This window comes from Amphibalanus amphitrite, unplaced genomic scaffold (assembly GCF_019059575.1).
Source record: "Amphibalanus amphitrite isolate SeventyFive unplaced genomic scaffold, NRLGWU_Aamphi_draft 000049F_arrow, whole genome shotgun sequence".
In the NCBI taxonomy this organism is placed as follows: domain Eukaryota; kingdom Metazoa; phylum Arthropoda; class Thecostraca; order Balanomorpha; family Balanidae; genus Amphibalanus; species Amphibalanus amphitrite.
Window position 1 is genome coordinate 164102 of NW_024881545.1, and position 17223 is coordinate 181324.

General features: G+C 51.6%; 1 protein-coding gene across 3 annotated transcripts in view; it reads left to right on the plus strand.

Moving 5' to 3' along the window:
* The window catches only part of LOC122377682 (pumilio homolog 2-like), a 98280-nt gene that overhangs the window by 21730 nt on the left and 59327 nt on the right, over positions 1-17223 (plus strand). The window lies entirely within an intron of this gene.

The window sequence follows — 17223 nt, forward strand, 5'->3', positions numbered from 1 at the left end:
TCCACTGAGTCAACCGGCTCAGCCATCAGAGCAGAGTCGGATGTCAGAGCTCTCGGCCCAGGAAGGGTTAGCCGACCCTCACGGACGAGGCCACGCCTCCGGATGGGTGACAGGTGGCGCCCGTGACGGCCCGACACAGTGACAGCTGCATGACGCCGGTTCCGCGTCCCTGATGGTGTCAGACGCACCGGGTCGGCCGCGGCCCGCTCCTTCTCGAAGGCCGGTGCTGTACTGAACGACCCCGCAATACCGGTTCGCTGTCTGGCATGCAGAGCAGGCGCGGGTTCGCTACCCGGTACAGGAATGAGTACTGTAGGTGCTACACTGCTACGTGGATTACAGGCCGGTAACTGCGCTCTCGCCAGCTGGGCACGATAGCAAGGTCCCAGGACTTGAGCTTTGGCCAGACGAACTGAGTCGACGTGGGAAGAAGCCATGGCACAATGTTTACTGTTGTGTGTTTCTGAGGCGACAGAAGGAGTAGGTGCTAATTTTTTACTCGTTTCACCTCGTGGTGAACGTTTAAAACCCATTTATGCCCAGGAATATTGACCATCATGAAAATCGACGAAATCAAAATATGTTATGCTCCTACCAGGGCCTTGTATGGAATCGAAAATAATTTTTGCCTGCAGCAAAAGTTTCTCGAGAAAAACGTAAAAAACATGCGTTGCGAAATCGCAACGAAGGGCACACCGGGCGCCATCAGCGTTGCGAAAACGCAACGACGGGCACATCAGACGGACATAAAGTACACTGAACTGCCGTATATGCTAATATATTTTGACAAAACATCAATCAACTGTTGACAACTATTGCTTGAAAATGCGGAACCCACATCCGTCATGCTCTATAACCCGCCTAAGAGCCTCAGTGAGGAAGCATAACTTCATGATTCGCGAACGGGGAGATGGCAACACGGTCATTATCAACCATTTACGTTGTCCATTGCTGTTCATTTAAAGTTGTGGTCGACACGTATCCAGGGTGATGCTTTCTTTTTGGAAGCTAGACAGATCCATTACCTCCACCTATCAGACCCTGCACAGTGCACACTGAATACAATTAAACGGAGGATTGGGAGTAAACCAGTGCCTCTCGTATGCGCGTATATCCGCAATCATTTTTAACCACCCTCCTAGGAGTAAAGTTAAATTCCATTGCAGGGTAGTCGTACCCACTCTCAGCAAAAAGAAAAAAAGACCGATCCGGCTCTAACAAATTACCCGCGTAAGGCGTAGCGCATCACAACAAATCGACTCCCAGTTTATCATGTTTACACCTAATCCAAAATTTTCATGGCCCCACTCTCAGCGACCTTCACGTGTAACCTCTTTCTCGAGACAATGCCAGGACAGAATGGTGATTCGACGTCAATCCGTCCTTTCCATCTTCAGGATAGTTGAATCCTCCTCCACGCCTCATCCCCCTGTTCCGGGCTGGACCGGCAACGTATATCGCAATCGGGCAGCTCACATAGGAGCGCGCCTGTAGCCGGGTGCAGTGAGTGCTTGGGAGGGCGGAAGGGGGTGGGTCATGGGTGGCGGCTGCCCACTGGCTGGGCTCCGTTATTCATTATTTATGCACAATGTACATAGTAGATCCAATTTCCAAAGGACCTAATTATCTCTCAGCTCCGTTAGCATCGCCGACCGTTTGATGCATGGGTCCTTTTCCTACCATGCGATTTTCAGATGCATGGGAACACATTGCTTAGTGAACGAACAGCCCGAGGCCGAAAATCTGCGAGAGAAAAAGAAAGGAGTGTTTGTGGCTGTTTGAGCCAGCAAATATGAAATGTGTCGCAACATTTTACGTGCGAACGCACCTTGCACTAAACATACCTATATACGTCCCTCATGGCATAGGCGGCGGAGCGGGGGGAGGGGGCACCGGGGCACCGTGCCCCCCTTGATTTTGCCATTTTAACACTATCCCGATAGGCGTTGCATGGAAATGGAAATGGAAAGAATGAGACCAAAAGTCAGCAGTGCTCCCCCCTTAATTGAAGATGTTCCGCCGCTACAGCCTCATGGCTACAAAATGAGAGAGAGAAAGAAAGAGAGAGAGAGAAAGAGAGAGAGAGAGGGGGGGGGAGAGAGTTGGGGAACGAGGAGGAGAGGGAGGAAGATGGGGGAGAGAAAGAGAGAACCCACAGCGTATCACGAGTGAAGTCTACTGTTGATATTCATACTTCCGCTACCCTGCCAATGTGCCCATCGTTGCGTTTTCGCAACACCGCTGTCTTTCCGATGTGCCCTTCGTTGCGTTCCCGCAACGCGACCGTAGTCATATTTGAAAATAGTCACAAACCCTTTTTGTAGCATTATTTCTTAACAAAATGCATATCTACGCTATTGTAGGGACTCTGCAGAATATGTTTACGCAATTTTCATTACGATATTATTAAGCACTTAGCCTACTTATCTTGGTTTTCGTGACGTCATCACTCACAAAACCTTCGACTTCCCTCTGGGAGCTCTAGGCAGTAACTTACCGGCCGCACAGACTTGTAACTGCGTAGTATCATGCGCACAACCATGCTACACACGCTGAAACTTGTCTCATCGGTTAGTCTCTTTTACACACTTCTCAAGCTTCGATCACGTCGACGCTTGCTTGCGTTGCGAAAACGCAACGAAGGGCGTAAATGGGTTAACAGGGAATGGATTTGAAGGATGTCCTTCATGTGCTGTGCCGCAAACTTGGAAGTTCCCCGGCACCCGGAATCAGGATGTATTGCGGTACTTCGGCCTCCCAGACGATTGGAAATCGCGCTCTGATCCGACCGAGCAGCGAGCAGGGGTCAGCGAGTTAACCTCGAACTTCACGGAGTGGCTGATCGTAAAACCGGAGCCAGCCGCGACGGGGGAAGTTCGACCTCACCGAATCGCGGACCGCCGACGGCCGTCGCAGGCGCCCGTGCATGGTGCGGACAAGCGCGGCGGGTGACCGACCCACCCAAACGCCTACAGCTGTATCTAACTTACCACAATCGACTTCCGGAGTTGCAAACTTTGTGCCGAATTCGCGGCAAGTGTTCTGAAGTGCCGCCGGCTGGACAGTCCAGCTCATCCATGTAGCTCAGTAGCGCGCAGAGAGCGATTCTCACAGCTCTTCTGCTGGACGCAGCTGAGCCGCAGGAGGATGTTATTGCTAGCAAAACCGGATGCTTCTTGGTAGCTTCCCCGTGTCCCGGTTCTCCGGAAATCATGCGGAGGAAGTCGTGCAGGTGTTGCCCTGTGTCCGCCGCAGGTGTCGTCGCCTGTTGCCTGACCGCCGCTAACCGGTGTTTGACGAGCCGGGGCAGTCGGCGCGTGTCCTTTGTCCCGTCGGGCCCATCACCAGACCCGGTATTGATTGTCTGGTCGGCCGCTGGACAGAGACGTCGCGGCTGTGGCGGCGGCGGCGGCGACGTCGTTACGACGCTCGATTCCTGCTAGCTTTGTTCGCCGAACTGCGCCACACTTGTGGAACAGGGCGCCTTTATACTAGACATCCTAGTTATAGGCGATTTGTATAGTGCGCGAATGCTAAAACCGCCGAAGTGCATAACCTCTTGTCATACGTTTTATCTAATTATCTTACATGATGGTCCTGATCAGGAATCTAATCAAAATTACACGTAACACCAGTGACGGCCTAGCCGTCAAACTCGTCACATCACAGCCGTCACACTTGTGTCACATCCGTCACATCACAATCATCGGTGTACGGGTGACGAAGGTCGGCTCGGTCCCGATCGTTGGGGGAGTGGCCGTAAGGGGGCGGGGTGAGAAGGTCGGCCTCTCGAGGACGCCACGAAGGCAGCGGAACATCCAGCAGGGAGTGTGGGGGCTCTAAATAGAGCTGTGGGAACTTGGGGATCGGCACCAACACGCATGGGCCGGTGAGATACCCGGTTAAGGACGTCTGGTGACCCGGAGCCTGTCTTTCGGCGATCGTGAGACATAGATCGTCGGTCTTCTTCTCCGGCTAGTTTGACTCCTTAGTCCTTGTAGCTCCTGCAGACCTTCCCTAGTATGCATCCACTGCCTTTAGATCCTGGCTGTACCCTTCGTAAGCCATGCCTTCACTCTCTGTACCATGCTGCCGGTTCAAACACCTCCATCCTGCGAATTTCGGCTGCTACATGACATGGTCCACGGTAACGTCACCGTTCCCAGTGACGTCAGCCTGTCAGTCGTCCGGCCTCGCTGTCTCCGGGTGCCCCCGGCGGACTGACCTTGACTGGCCTGCACGCGCGGCCCCTCCGCCGCTGCCGCCGCCTGCCGTCCAGAAGGCTGTGGCCTGGCACCCCGTGCAAGTGGCACACGCCTGGGAGCTTAGTGTACAGAGTCTCTTGGAAGTACCGATACAAGGTGCGGCGGTGTCATCAAGCCCGGTGGTGGTAGCGCTGCTAGATTTGAGTCGTCGAAACAGACCTGGGGGATGGATGCTGGTGTCGTGCAGGGAGGGCAGAGGGAGAGTGAGCCGAACCGATTTTAGAAGTTGATTCACCGGTGCTTTCTTCCCTTGTGTATCGATAGACGATAATTTCAAGCAGACATGTGCTTGGATCCGAGAGCTGGATCTATAATCTCAGTGGATCTCTCGACAAAATAGAGGGGTTGGATCTATGATCCGAGTGGATCTCTCGACAAAATTCAGGGGTTGGATCTATGATCCGAATGGATCTCTCGACAAAATTTAGGGGTCGGATCTATGATCTCTGTGGATCCAGCGGGCAAAAATTTGTGGAGGTCCTATGATCTGTATGGATCTCATGACAACATGTAGCCAATGAAACCCTTATCCTACATAATTGTACACCTTACAGTGCAATACAATTGAGAATTATCACTTGTGGACATGGTTATTGGTTAAGACCACTTGTAATCATTAGGTATCATCATTAAATTTGAATTTAAATAAACAACATTTGTACTACATTTAAAATAAACCAAGAACATGCATATTGCTACTTTTTGTGACCAATTGTAACTTTTTCATGACAGCACTGATGACAATCTTATCAACAAGCTACAGCCACTTAAATTCAATGAACAAACAGTACAGACAGATGCAGTGGCAGCAGGGCACTGCAGATTTTCATTTTGGTCCCATTCTTTCCATGCAACGCCAGTAGGGCTAATGTTAAAATGCCAAAATCTATGGGGGGCACTGTACCCTGGTGCCACCCCCCCCCCCCCTGTTCTGCCGCCTATGGACAGATGTAAGGAAATCAAACCTGGAGGCCAAATAGGTCAGTTTTGTTAAAAATAATCCAGCAATCCACTTCTGCCAGGTATGAAATCCCAATCCAGAATGTTCGTATGAGCTATTAGTATGTGCAACACAATTTCGATTTAGTAAGAATAGCAACCAACCTCTAATACTTTCCTAATAAATTACAAGTTCAAAAATGGCATCAAGTTCTTCAGATTACCTACTTTTGGCACATCGTGCCACGTGTGGTGCCTTGCTGTGCTTTTGTTATGAGAGAGCCTCCCAAAAAAAGACAAACGAAATTCACAGCTCACGTTTTGGTAATGTGGTTTTGTTACGTCATTATCGTTTGACCAATGAAAAATCTTGATTTGACCGAAACCGTAATGATTCCAAAAGATTCCCCGTGATAGGCCCTTTAAACTAATGACGTAAGATATTGTTATTCTTTTGAAAAGTGAATAAAATAAAGATGCAAGGCGCACACCGCTCAGGGCACTGTAAAACCATTTTAGCTTACGTTTACGTCATTAAATTCAACGCTTCAAAGATGATATTCACAAACTATCGTATCGTAAAATTATGTGAGGCAGATAAAATGAACATTCTTTAAAAATACTCAAGACTTTTGAATTTCCAGTTTGATTTTTTATTTATTTTCATTATACTCGAAGGTAGAACGCCTAGCTCATTTGTTATTTGAAATGACGTCACGAGTTCTATTTAGATACTGAATAATCATTTTACGGTAAATATCCAAGGCCATTACAATTGATATTTCGCTGCTTCCCATATAGCTTCAGCAGGCTGCTGAACATTTTTATACTTTTGTTTATATCTCAGTTTATTTTATCAAATATTTCTTTCAATAGATTGAAATACATTTACCTAACCAAGCCACATGTGTCAGTATCATCTTTTATTGTTTATCAATCAATTGTGGTAGCTGGAAACTGGAAAGCCTCATGGTTGTCTAATGCAAGATTGTCTTATCAATATCATTATGTAGATTCTAACATGAATTGTGATGTGGTAGACTAGGTACCTAGTTATGTATTGTTCATTAGTCATTACTTTGACTTACCTCTATGTTAATTGTTAATGCAAACTTTTCTGTTGGTACCTATGTGAACTGTGAACAATCTTCATGTCACTCAATTCTCTCAAGTTGTGACCGTCATGAGCCTCCTTTATTTTGTATTCTGTATAATGTAACTGGATGCCTTTACTAATATGGCCTTTGTATAAGATTGTTTGTTTCTAGCCATACTTTGGTATTCATAACTTCTTATGAAAGAAAGTTGTTAACATTTTGAGCACCTATGAGCTATGATCCCAATGGATCTCACGACAAAATTGGGGAGCCAGATCTATGATCCGAGTGGATCTAGCGACAAAATTGAAGGGTCAGATCTATGATCCCAGTAGATCTCTCGACAAAATTGAGGGGTTGGATCTATGATCTGAATGGATCTCGGATCGGGATCCATGGGATCGGATCTCAGATCCATTTTTCCGGATCCAAGCACATGTCTGATTTCAAGAGAGACTTTACACTTACTTCAGTGGGTAGTTTGTGCGTTCTTTAAGGTTCCTACTGATTGCTTCTTAGCATCACATAACGTAGGTAGTGATCGAAGCCCTATGGAGGCTAGAGCAGAATTACGTCAGATTGACAGGAAACAGCACGTCGCTGGTCGTCGAGTCGTGGTTTGTGTCGTGGCAATGCTTCGTCTGATGTGCACAGGCTCGAGCTGTTTGTTCGTCGCCGTCTGTTGAGCTGTTTGTTTAGTCTCTAGTCGTTTGTTTCTAGACGTTTGCTTAGCTGTGGCGATCTGTTTCGTTGTTGTTTATCCCCGTGAAGGGTCAGTGTTAGAGGCCCGGTCCTGAAGTGTTCGGTCCACTTTGTATGACCTTCTTGGGTGGCCACTGGCCATGACCTCTAGATGAATGCTCTCGTACAGGTCTCTTGAATCGGAGTAGCTTGCGACTTGTCACATTAACCTAATTTGTACGCTTTTGATTCATTCTAAACTGATTATTTTCGATCAGCTCCCTACCCGTAGTCTGGCGAGTTCGCCCCGATTTTACGCTGTATCGACTACTGATTATAATTGGAAGCGGAGAGGACGCACTAACTTCAGAGACCATTCCACGCTGGTCGATCAGCTCCATCGACCTATGCCTTCGATGCGTCTCTACCACCGCGCAGAGCTTTGCTCTACCGCGGCTCTCCTGCCGTCGTATGTCCGGAGTGGTGGGGTTCTGGGTACGCTGGAGAGCGGCTACAGCGTCGTGTTGCACCACGCGGTCGGTGTGACGCAGCAGCCCGTGCTGGCTTCGTGCCAGGAGCTGCGCCGACCGGGCCGTTTTCCGGTCGGCCGCTCTGCCGACGACCGGCAGAGTGACAGAGGAGAGAGAGAGAGAGAGAGAGAGAGAGAGAGAGAGAGAGAGAGAGAGAGAGAGAGAGAGGGGGGGGGAGAGATGTCGTGCTCGTGAGGCAGACAGACAGACAGACAGACAGACAGACAGACAGACAGACGGACAGAAACAGGCAACCAGACGTTACGAATAAGCGACGTAATGGAATTATGCTCCGGGAGCTCGACCTATGACGCACCATTTGTAACGGACCAATACAGCAAAGCAAGTCAAAGCCGCACCCTCGGCCGTCGGTAGCGTGCCGCTCCCCTCTGTCTCCAGCACTGGCTGTCGGGCTCGGTCACGGGGTCCATCCATTGTTACCGGTTGGTTGCAGCACCGATCGGGGTGTGGTCGAACAACCGGTGCCATCGCATACAATCGGACGTCTCGGAACGTGAGCGTGACATGTCTGGCACGAGCGGCATGCAAGCTCCGTGCTGCCAGGCCTTGTTCTGTGACTGGGAGCTGCATGACGTCGGTATCCTGGCGACAGGCGACTGCGCTGGCCGGCGAGCTCATCGTGTAGTGAGATGGCCGGCCGCAGACAGCTCGGCTGTTCCTGTGAACCGCCGGTTTTTGTTCGGCGGCCCGGAGATGTGTTTTGTGGTGGACGCCGTATCGATGCGGCTGTCGGACAGCGGAGCAGATGCTGCCCTTCTCTGCTGCTATCATGGCCGACCTCAGGAGTCAGGACCCAGAGAGACGCAGCAAATGTTTCTGCGCTGAGGCACCAAGGTGGACCGAGACGGATTTTGAATCTTTGATTGATAAAACCAAAATTTCGTTGGTGGTGATGTAGTGCCCCCGAACATGAAGCATTTATGACGAATATAACTATTAACCAGTCATGGTTAGATTTACATGCAAGCTGGGACTAAGATTTGCAGGTCATAGGGATGCTGGTTGCTGCTTGCTGGCCTTTTGAGATTGTTTTTTTTTTCTTACACTTATCTCTTGAATGAATTATCATTTTTATCACTTGATGATTTGAGTTGTCAGTTTGATTGCTCCTGTCATACACGTAGTTGTTCATGCGGATTTTTGCCACTTAGCATAATACACACTTACACAGCCTTTTCACACCACAGCGCAGTCCACAACGGAACGCATGCGTAAGCGGCTTCGTGCCAGCACAGCCCACGGCTTTGAGCAGAATTAGCGGGTTAACGGCGAGCCCGGGCGTGCCGGCCTGTTTTTTGGCACCGTGTACACGTGCACACGTGCACACGCTCCTGTCCGGACCCGGCGGCGAGCGCTCCTCCGTGAGAGGTTGGTAATGCTCCTGCCCTGATGGCGACTGTGATTACCGGATTACCAGCTCGGTGGAGAATGCCTTCGGTGGTGGAGGTTTGACTCCTGCTGACCGGCTCGCCCAGTTACATGATTTGAACATTTGACCAGTGCTGAGAGATAAAACGCCGGCTCGTATGTAATGTTGTGACCTCATTCGCACCAGGAAAAGGGGTCGTTACGTGCCTTGCCGTTATGTAAGATCGGGTTGCACGTTCGTTGCGTTGGAAGAAACAGTTGCACATTGGATAAGTCATGAGTCCCGCTGTCCACTTGCCGTAAAATGTGGCACGGCTTCTACCTATGAGTCATTGTTTAAATGCATACAGCTAAATGTCAACGCTTGATGTCACTCACGATCGGGAACTATTCCCGTGAACCGCTTTTTATGTTGAATGTTCTTAACAGTACGGGTTTCTCATCATTTAATATTTTATTTAATATACTATTTTATATTTCCATTTGCGTAGCTTGTGAATTACCTGTAATCCCCCCCAATCAATTTTCAGTGCCACGCCACGCCCATTTATACCTTCGCGCCACTGAACTTCCAACACACCCGCCGTCAACGTTTCCCAATCACCTTTTCACCACTTTCCACCTCAATCGAAATGGGTGGAGCTGCTATCCAAGCAGATGTAAACAGATTGTAAGCAATCTACTCAACGTGGAGCTACATCGCGTTTGAGACTGAACTTTGCGACACGGTGCGCCCCATCTCCAGGACAGCGCTGAGCTCTGAGCAGTGAGCAGTCGTCCCGCAGAGTCGCGGCCTGCGGGGCTGCAGGGACGGACAATTTCAGGGCCGACAGTCGACAGACCCAGACAGTCGGGGACCAACCAACTCGGACTCGGTGCCGCTTGGGGGAGACATCGGCGTTTCCGGCGGCGGCAGCGATGGCTGACATGGCTGGTGGTGTTGGCGTCGTAGGTGGCGGCGGTGACGGCGGTGACAACGATGGTGACAACGATGGCATTGGCGACAATCGAGCACATCGGTGTCATGAGACGTCGACGATTGTCTGGCGGCTGGCGTCTATACCCTACTTGTACCCTACTGAGCCACCGTCGCAGCCTGTGGCAGCGGCGCGGCGACTCGGAGCAGGATTAGGGCGCCTGCTGGGGACGGATCGTGAACAGAAGCCGGCTAGTGAGGCTTTGTAGCCTCCACGGGCGCGTCGGTCAACGAACTTACGAACGAGTACTGCGAAGGATCAGGGAATGGGAAAGAGAAAGATGAGGGAGGTGCAATAAGGCGGGGTGTGGTGGCTGTACTGTGCCTTGCGGTAGGGTAGGACTATGCAGGGCCGGGTAGCCATATCTTACAGTGTGGTGGGGCAGGGTGGTCTTTGCGGTAGGGCAGTGTAAGTTGGCATTCGCGGTACGTTTTGCCTGGGCAAGGTGGTCGTTGCGGCAGGACAGGATCGGATGGCCTTACTGTCTGCGCAGGGTAGGGCAGAGTGGCCGTTGCTGTAGGGTAGGGCAGGGCTGGCTGACCGTTGCGGTAGGCGAGACAGCTTGACCGTTGCTGTAGGGCAGGGCCGGGCGGCCGCCGTGGGCGGGTGACTCAGTGCCGCAGCCGCGTCCGGTCGGCCGGAGGTCTGCTGTCGCTCCGTCTGCAGCGGCTCCAGTGGCCCGCCACAGAGCTGACTCAGACTGGGGTGACCGGTGCCGCCGACCCCTCCCTCCCCCTCCCCCACCCCACCGAGCACTCGGCCACGTGCACCGACCCAGAGTCACCCACCCCTGCTCTCCTGACCTGCAGCGAGCCTGGTCCACCGGTTATCAAGTCCTTCGTGCTCCAGGCCGGTCGCCGGAGTTCACAACATCCGCCCACCTGGCAGGCCGCCAGCCCCTCCCACCTCCTCGGCAGCGCACCGGCCGCTCCTCAGGTGATCAAGGTCAACAGAAGGCGAGTGGCGTGGCTTTCCCTGCGCCGGAGGTAGCCGCGCGCCGCACCGGCCGCGTTCGGACTCGGGCGGGATGTATTGTGTCTGGCGGCTCCCCAAAGCCACCCTCCCCTCCTGTCCGTCCGGCGTGGCGCCCGACCGGCGATGTTTCCGTCCGGCTGTCGCGCCTGGCCGCGCCGCGCCGGCCGCCGGCGGTCCCGTCGCCATGACCCTGAATCGGCGCGTCGGCGCTCAGGTTCACGGTCGGCCGGCAGTGGCGAGTCCACGGCCGGCCTGCCGGGCGGACGAGTCCATGAAGCGACCTCCCCCGGCGCGCCGGCTGCGGCCGGTGTACCGTGTATCGACCCCAGCGGGCCATGGGCGGGCGGCTGGCCGGCATACCGCGCGGGCCGGCCGCGCCGCCGGCGGTGTCTGGCCGAGCTGCCGACCGACCGACCGCCGCCTGCTGCTGTTATGTGGGCTCGCCGGACCGGCAGGCGTTTCCGGCGTGAGGCAGGCGGCGGGCTGGGACTGGGATGGAGTCAGGTGGCCGGTGCGCCGGAACTGCGCCCGCCGCCCTCCGGCAGCTGCTCGGAGGCGGTTTAAAGGGCCGTGTGATGCGGCTGTTAATTAGCGGAGCCCTGCCGGGCGGCGAGCGGCGTGATTCACGCCACAATAGCAACAGGTCGACGACAAATCGACCAGAGTTGAAGCGAGCCGGCAGGTGCGCCTGGTCGTCTGAAACGCCGGCACGGGGCTCCGTGGAGGAGCCTGGTCCCGGTTAGCGGGATCACGTGAGGCCCCGGGATGATCCGCCGGCTGCCGTTCTCATGACCTTTACGGGCGGGTGGGTAGGGCACGGTGGTTGCGGCGTCCGCTGAGGCTGCAGCGGACTTTTCGCCGCCCGCTGCGCTCTGTTCGCTGCACGGTGCTGATCGCATTCACCTCTACGGATCGCCTCCCCACCTCTGCTGACACAGCTGAACGAAATCGAAATCGGAAGTTGGGGAACCAGCTTCTGCACTAACCGTAACCAGACACATTAGGAACAAAGTTGAACTGAAATCTGAAATGGATTTCAACCAGTTGAAGTCGTGATCTCCTTATTTAAATCAGCAGTCATTGTACGCGTTGGAATTCAGATAACACCAGTGAAGCCATCTCTGCTGCACGAAACCCCGACATAAGACGGAGGACCAGTGTCGCCTCACTGTTAGCTGGGATTAGAGGGGCCTCTTTAGGAACTGACAGCACTTGTCACCTGGTGCTGGGACACGGTTTTAGCCCCTCATGTGACGACACCGGCCGACGTATCGTGCTCAAAGCTGACCACTGTCGTGAGGTGTACCGGGAGGCACTCCTGCCCTGTGGTATAAACAGTGTCTGGAGGAGAGGATTCACCGAAATGTGGCGGGCTGGTGGCAGCTGCGGCTGGCGTGAAACTAAATCACGATCGTCTGAGACACCTGTCTCAAGAGGACATGCCAGATCTCGACTGGACAGAGGACTTGATCACGGGTCAGACGGACCACGAACCGATTCGGCTGGAATACTTGACCCAGATCAAGGCAGTCCACCAAACTCTGCTGACTGTCGCTAGCATACTCATGAGGGCAAAATTAAAAAGGTAGCTGACTGCAGCGCTGAAGGAGGAATCAGTGTAGTGGCAAGTTTGTTTACGGATGCGAAAAGCACAGAGTTTTGTCCAACGATTATCCGATTATGAGCATGTAAATTTCCCGCTGCCTCCAAAACAGCAAGTCATGGAGCCGACCTCACCGTGAAGAAAAATATGAGCAGGAGCTGTAGTCTGTATCCACTAGTATCAGTCTTGTGTCACCAGTCACCACTGCTTTGTCACCAGCGCACGTCGCAAAGAAAAACATCCCCTACCCTCTATCACCGATTGGCCTTGCTGATCGATACCGACCGATTGTGGAGACAAAGCCCGCCGTCCGTGGGCTCCCACCCTGACCTGGGTCACCCAGCTGCCAAAAAACCGGCCGGCCCCGACCAGCCCGAGAGCCAGCCTCGATCGGGTGTGACCGGGGTGTGAGCAGGCGCCTTGACCCAGCCCTGGTGTTGAGGTGGTTGACTTTGACACCCTGGTAGGAAACAACAGTTGGTGACATTGCCCGTTTATAAAGACCAACACTTACTTGTTGGCTGGTGAAAGCTTTGGCTGGTGAAAGCTGAATCACCGTGTGAAGTAGAAAAGAAAGCTTGGGTGGTTTATTGATATGGGCTATATCCGTACCTTCGTGATGATAATGGTAGTAAATGCATTACCTCACAGAGATCACATAACTGATTATTATATAAATATTAATTACTATCATAACGATCTTATTTCTTAAAGGTAGTGTGCCACCTTTGAAAGATTTCCCATTTTATTTTTCCTAGGATAAGAAGCTTCTGTTTTTACCTAATATCGCAAAAAAAAAATCAAAAATGGGCCTGGAATAGTGCCTTTTTCGCCTAAAAGTTTTTCGGTTTTTAGATATGTATAACAACTGTAGTGGGCTCACCTGCAAACAGGCGTCGGGCAACAATCGCGAATGCGGCGCACTTGTGACAATAAGCAAAGGTCATTATAGTGTTACGACCATACGACGTACGGGAATGAGTTATCAGCTGTCTAATCGTAGACAACACAATGTCGAGCCTTAAACTGTAAGCCCGTATTGGTATTGTTTCTTTTATTTGGCTGTCGAACATTATTTATGGTTTGAAATATGATTTTATGTAAAATAATTGATATGAAAAAGCCGTCTTATAAGTTATGACCCCATTTCACCACACGCAAGTGGCAGAAATGACAATGATCAGCTGACGCATTTTTCTTGGCCGAAGTCAGAGCGCGCGGCCCGACGCACCACGCGTATTTGGAAATTCCGACCTCGACGAGCATCAGAAGCCACCTAACAGGCGTGTTCGAAACCGCAGGCGATGATGATGAACGGGTTTATCGAAACTTGATTGGATGAGCATATCGGTAATAGCGATTTCAGTGTGTGCATTTATTGTTCATAGTGGTGTGAAATGTGGTTGGGGTACGACCGACAACCCGTCGGGGCGAATTTCGCACTGGGGTACTCAAAATTTGAAGAATTTAAGACGTTTCCATGAGTTTTGAAGGCATGGATAAGTTCTAAAAATCCGGTTCTCCTTATCTGGGCCATTAACTCCATACGGTCCAAGAAAGCTGGCACACTACCTTTAAGGGCTGTTATTTTGATCACGGACGTGGAATAATGTATTGCATAAGTAGTGCAATATACTGATCCCGTTTCTCTTGACCTATGTTATCTACGCTGATAATCATTGTCTGAGGTTATCGCGATGAGCATTCACCTCACGACCTACTGAAATGTTTCCCACGCGCCGGTTCGGACAATACGGGTCTGACCCTGCACTCGGCTGGGGGAAGGGGAGGTTAGGGGCGCCCGTCGACACTGACCCTGTCCGCTGGACTGGCCGGGGTGACGCCCCCCCCCCCCCCCCGGTCCCGGTGGCGGCGGTCAGTGGGTCAGGCGGTCAAGGTCACGAGGTGACGCTCCCGGACATAATGCATGGGTGGAAGGCGAGGGAGGGGCCTCAGCACTCCGCAGTGACACAAAGTTGCTGTTAGCCCTAGCAACTTCCCGGCTACTTCCAGAGCAACTTTTTCAGTATTTCGAGACTGAAATGGCAACAGTGTTGGTCTCCATGTCCATAATTATTTATTACGAACAAAACACTTTTAATAATGTGTTAATTTATTTGCCATGATCACCAACAGAGAAATCATCCGCTCGCAGCTGAAGCCAGGAATAAAAAATACAAAAGATATGAATGGATTTTCCGTTGTGTCTGAGTGAGCCGTTTTTTCGCGCTGATGCTACTTTTCTAGGAATGGGAAGTTGTACAATTTATGATGCATGCTATGTGAAGTTGTAAAGCTTCTGGGTTCGATGCTCAGCCCCGTCGGCTTATGAACTGAATTCATTAATTAGTTTTCTAAGAAGCTGGTGTCCGATATCCGAGCTGTGGCTGGTACTGAACAGCACACGTGACAGCTTTTGGCATTCTCCTCACTCCTGACCCTGACCTGACCTGAGCTGAGCTGATCTGATCTGATCTGACCGAGACTCAGTCAGTGCCTGACAGACGCACAGCATACGCCGACCGTCCTTTTCTGTCCAGTTGAACAGCAAATGTTTAACGATGGCGATGGCGATGAACGTGCACGACTTGGAAACACCGCACGCGTGGCTGCTTTGTCACCACGTGGATGCTTCAGGAATGCGTCATATATGTCAGACGTGTCATGCGTATTCTGCTAGTTTGTTTCTCTGCTCGATAATGCATAGACACATCTGTTCATTCGCCGTCGCTACTTTTCACCCTGACACCAACCCCTCTGACCCGTACCTACATGCCACCGCCACGCCGCAGCCCACCCCGTGAGCCGCCCTCGCGGCGGTGGCCGAGACAGGTGACTCACCATTAGGGTGTGTCATATCAAATATTTTTGTCTCAGATCAAGCGCTTCCGCGGATATTCCTTGTCCCTGGGTTCATTGAAGCCCATTGGCACTGTTCTTTTTTCGCTGCACCGAAAATTCAGGCGGCGCGAGCCCATTCAATTTCGACATTTCCCGTGGCGCCCGGCGTTGAAGTCTCCATACTGAACACAATGCGTACCGTAGCGCTAACACCAGCCATATGACTCGCCATCGGCCTGTAGCGGCCAACACCGTTTGACGGTTAAAATTCGATTGCTATTTCATGTTTAAATGGACGTCGGACGAAACATACTGTTATCTTAATGAGTTGAGGCCATTCAGGACCCACAGATGATCCATATAATAGGACATAGGCGGCGGAACGGGGAGGGCACCGGGGCACCGTGCCCCCTCTGATTTTGGTATTTTAACATTAGCCCTATGGGCGTTGCATGGAAAGAATGGGACCAAAAGTCGGCAGTGCCCCCCCCCCCCTTAATTGAAGGTGTTCCGCCGCTACTGTACGTAATAGGATCACGTTGCAGCCTTGGCAAGACTATCACGAGTGGGGCAGGGAGAATGAGAGCACGGATGGACAGAGGGCAACGTGAGCGGGGTCTCGGGTATCTTTCTCCGTCGGCAACACAATGTGTCGGCTTTTGAGTCATGTGCTGTCTCCCCGAGACACACGAGCTTGCAAAGAACGTGAGTAAGTCTGGTTTCAGCTGCGGCGTGAGCAGAAGTGCGTGTGGTGCAATCGAATCAGACTATACGTGCCGCGGTGATGCCGTGGTGAAGCAAGGCGAAACATTTTGTTATCGGGTCTCCCAGTGTGCTGCGGATAAATCAGCTGCCTACCAACAGAGATGTAGTGAACTATGTGAGACTCTTGGCAGAGGATAGAAAAAGTGAGCGGACAGTCACTGCATGTTTACGTGAAGCAGCGGAAGCGGTGGCTGCAATGTGGTCGAGTGAGGGCATACCAACGATACAAATGCACAATGTGGCTCGGAAGGTAAAGCAAGTCTACGAAAGATTTCGCCAATCGAACAAGGTGTCCGAAAGAATGTGGGAGGGACAAACGAAACAAAGTGTTTCTGAAGCGAGTCTGTTTCGTAAGCTTTTTTACATCGCCCGCTGCCGCTGTAAAGAACTGCGCAGCTGTACCTGTCCACTTTCAAACCGGGTACCGCCAGCGGAAATAGCATTCCTTCGAGACCAGAGAGGAGTTTGGAAGATGCGACTGGGTGGTGTGGACTACGAGGAGACGAGGAAACGACGTAAGACTGCGAGCCTTAGAATGAGACGCGAGCGGAACGAGGGGAGGGGCGACGTGGGTCAAGCTCGTCCTTCCCACCTCCGTACCTATTCCAACGGCGTCAATATCGACGAGACAGGCCAGGTAGACTCGTCGGCAACGACCGACACCAACGACAGTAATGAAGACGTCACAAGTGAATTTGCGATGAAGAAATGCATCAAAGACTCAAACGATGATGATATGACAAACACTGCACTGGCAGCTGACTGACAGGTATGCTTTATCCAACCGTGCTGTAGCGGCCGTCATCAATGGTTTTCAGATGGATGTCGGTCGCGTAGCGAGCGGCAAAACAGAATTGCTGATCGACCCGAAAAAGTATAGGGCTGTTAAGTGTGACGTCACGGTTCCAACAGCTGACTGCGCTAATGCTGTAGAGATAGGGGATTATCTAGAAAGGTGTATTGTGGCGATTCAAAAATTGTCCGACCCTGATTTGGAATTTCTTTGGAAACTTAGATGGATGAATAACATTTCTGAAATTGATTTGCTTCAAGTTTCATCGAAATTTGGCTGAAAAAGCCCAAAGAAATGTGAGGCTACTAAATTCACAATGGTGTTAGCATTTGTGGCGCATATGTGACATTTGGTGAAAACCACGTGAA